At 43.7% G+C, this 3,268-nt stretch overlaps 1 long non-coding RNA gene across 1 annotated transcript; it reads left to right on the plus strand.

The window, feature by feature from the left end:
* The first annotated feature begins 1,323 nt into the window (after nt 1-1,323).
* LOC130486769 (uncharacterized) lies at nt 1,324-2,969 on the plus strand. The gene is made up of 3 exons (XR_008933769.1): nt 1,324-1,373; nt 2,055-2,108; nt 2,919-2,969. It is a non-coding gene; the product is annotated as an uncharacterized LOC130486769 (long non-coding RNA).
* The last annotated feature ends 299 nt before the right edge of the window (nt 2,970-3,268 follow it).

Genomic DNA, 3,268 nt, shown 5'->3' on the forward strand with positions numbered 1-3,268 from the left:
CTCTCTACAACTTGTGTGCTGCAGTTGTTTGCAGTATATCCCGTATGAACTGTCAAGCTACGATTTGCAGGACAAAACAGAGGGGGAAAGGACCCAACCTAAAAACAAAGCTGGGTACCCAAAAGGTTGGGTGAAATACAGGGTTGATAATTAACAAATCATTTATAATTATGTATGCATAATATGTTTAACTAGACCACTGAAGAAGGCCTGGGGGCCGAAACGCGTTTGACACGTGGTTTTAGATGATCAACCCTGTATTTGCTGCCATTCGGTCTTGTTTATAATAGATGCAGGAGCGCTTTGTAATAAATATATTTTTGATTGTTTAATTGAATTTTGTTTCACCCAGCCTTTTGGGTACCCAAGCTATGATTTGCACCAGACCTAGAAGTTCCAGCTGGATAATGGTACAAAATTTTCCCCCTTTAGAGTGTAAATCACAGATCTTAATTACAGAGTACAGAACGTAGCAACAGCAGGTGGTATTGTATTGTTATTAGGGCAATCACCTGATTGAACAAATCTTAATCAATGAGTCCTATGAGCCTTAGATATCATTTTTAATCAGCGACATTATTAGTCAGCTTCATTTGGTTAAATTTGCTTATTACAAAAAGTAGTTGTTACCAAAAGCATACTTTGTTTTGAGATTTTGCAGGGCAGGCATTATCCTAGAAGAGGTATTCCCTGTTCTCTCTCAACCTGGAAGGAATGCCTCTTCCAGGATGATGCTCATATTCTGCAGTGGTTATAAGTACTTCTGTTTAAAAAAAATTACATTTTTAAAATGCCTGCCACCCAGTTCATAGTGGATCCCTTTTAGTGAACCAAAATGGGTTTTATTTGAATAATTGGCTTAAAATTGCCGCTGTTATTATTGAAGTGGATCCTACAGTTTTTCTGCTGGAAAAAGAAGGAGAAAGGGTTCCCTTTAGATCACTGGAAAAAGGTATGCTGGGAACTGTTATCCATGTGGTCAAAAGCCACATAGGATTGTGACTACAGTGAAGAGCACAATTGTGTGAGATTACACGGAAAACCTAGTAGAATCCAAGTTCTGTTTCTTTTTCTTGTTGTTGTTTGGGAGGTGGTAAAGAATGTAAAAAGTAGACTTGGAGGGGGCAGATTCCATCATGCATACAAGAACAGAAAGCTCATTTATTTTTGTTCAGGTAGCTGCAACCCTACCAATAGCTGTCCACTAATATTTCCAGCCAAGTTGGATGAGCAGCTTTTCAGGGAAGCCTTTGCCAAGCCCTGTCCCTTAATTCTCTGTCTCAGTGTCATTCATTTTGATGGCCTCTCTCTCCAAATAGGGTGCTCCAGGAAAAGCAGGAATCAATGGAGGTCTGGGTTCACCAGGGCCAAGGGTAAGACCCCTCAAGGATGGAGAAAGGTGTTGTGTAACAGACATTGGGAGTTCATCTCAAAAGTACCTAGTGTGTTGTGCATCAACATGCTAGGGTGAAAATATGTACACAGTATCATTCTGAGCATGTTGAAACTATCTTTGCATTTTGAAAATACAAGAAGACTTTGCCCCGGACAATAAAGCATAAGGCTTTGCAGTCTGAGCAAAACTCAAGGAGTTTCCATCACAGTGAAAGGGTTTCATCTCCAGTCTCCTAACTTCATCTCACAATAGGAATTGCAAGAATTGGGAAGACAGGAAAGGGTCATATCTCAGTGGGGCCAAAACTCAGTGGCAAAGGGCATGCTTTGTGCATAGAAGGTCACATGTTCAGTCTATGGCCTCTCCAGTTGAAAAGGAACTCAGGTATCCACCAGAAACCCTGGGAGTTGGCTTCCACTCAAGAATAGATAATATTGGACTCTGTCAGAGTCATCTGACTTCTTTATATGCTCTCTTTGTTCATAGTAGATAAAGAAATTCACTCTGAGGAATGGCCTCACTCAGATTGCATTGAGTTGTGTCATGCTAAAGCATCTTTAAAACCCTTTGGGGTTTCACCCCTCTTTAGTTGGAGCTTTTGGAGTCCGGACCTTCATCTCTGGAGGGTAACTGGTCTCTTTATTGTTCCTTTTGGCAGGGTCTGCCTGGCAAACCTGGTCTGGAGGGGCCACAAGGTCCTGTTGGCATCCATGTAAGTGATGGATCTTCTCCAAAATGGAATTTGCTGAAGGCCTGTCCTTACAAAGATCTGGCGGTCTTAAAGTATGCTCCTCCCCATCCAATCTCACCAACAGTGTAGTGTAACCTCCCCCACTCTGTATTCCAAAACCATGGTAGGGGGTGTCATTCAGTGGTAGGCTCCCAGGTTCAATCCCTTGTGTTGCCAGTTGAAGAAACTCTGGCAGGAGTAGTTAGGAAAGATCCATCTCTATGTAAGAACCTGGCAAGCTGTTGCTGGTGAGTATGTGATGATGCAATAATGGATGGACCAGTGATATGAATTAATGTAAGGCAGATTTGTATGTTGCTGGGTCAGTGGGAGAGTACCCATTTTGCATGCAGATGCCCCAGAATCAATCCCCATTTAAAGGATTCTCAAATAGCGTTGGGAAGGAACCTTTCCAGCCTGTAACCTTGGAGTGTTACTATTGGTCAGAGTGAGCAGTGCTGAGTTCAGACCAGTTAGTCTGGCTTGGGGTTAGGGTTGACAGGTCCTTCTTTGCCACTGGCGGGAGGTTTTGGGGGCGGAGCCTGACAAGGGTGGGGTTTGGGGAGGGGAGGGACTTCAATGCCATAGGGTCCAATTGCCAAAGCGGCCATTTTTCTCCAGCTGATTTATATCGGCTGGAGATCAGTTATAATTGCAGGAGCTCTCCAGCTAGTACCTGGAAGTTGGCAACCCTACTTGGGGTAAGGTAGGCTCATATAGTAGACAAACCAATATGCAGTAAATTGGGAGACCTTCTTAACAGGACTACTGCTGATACCTTCTCCATTCCAGGGCTACCCAGGATCGGTTGGCGACAGAGGAAAACCAGGACCTGGGGGCAAAAAGGTAGGGCTGTAGAAACATGTGATAACAAGAAGTACCTTTACGTCCATTGAATGCTTACCGTCACCAGATACATTGCCTTTCCAAAGGGACCCTGTGTTTGCTGGCTACAAATAGCCAGGCATGAAGACAGGAGATTTATCTGGTGTCTCCTCAGGATGAAATTAGCATAGTCAATCCATCATGTCTAATGGCTTAGGCTACAATTAATGCACTGGCATGGGAGGGCTGGGGGACTGGATGGGGGAAGTTACTTTCTATGTGTAGGCTTGCCAAGTGCCCGCCAATCAACCAGGCTG

Source organism: Euleptes europaea, chromosome 14, assembly GCF_029931775.1.
Source record: "Euleptes europaea isolate rEulEur1 chromosome 14, rEulEur1.hap1, whole genome shotgun sequence".
Lineage (NCBI taxonomy): Eukaryota > Metazoa > Chordata > Lepidosauria > Squamata > Sphaerodactylidae > Euleptes > Euleptes europaea.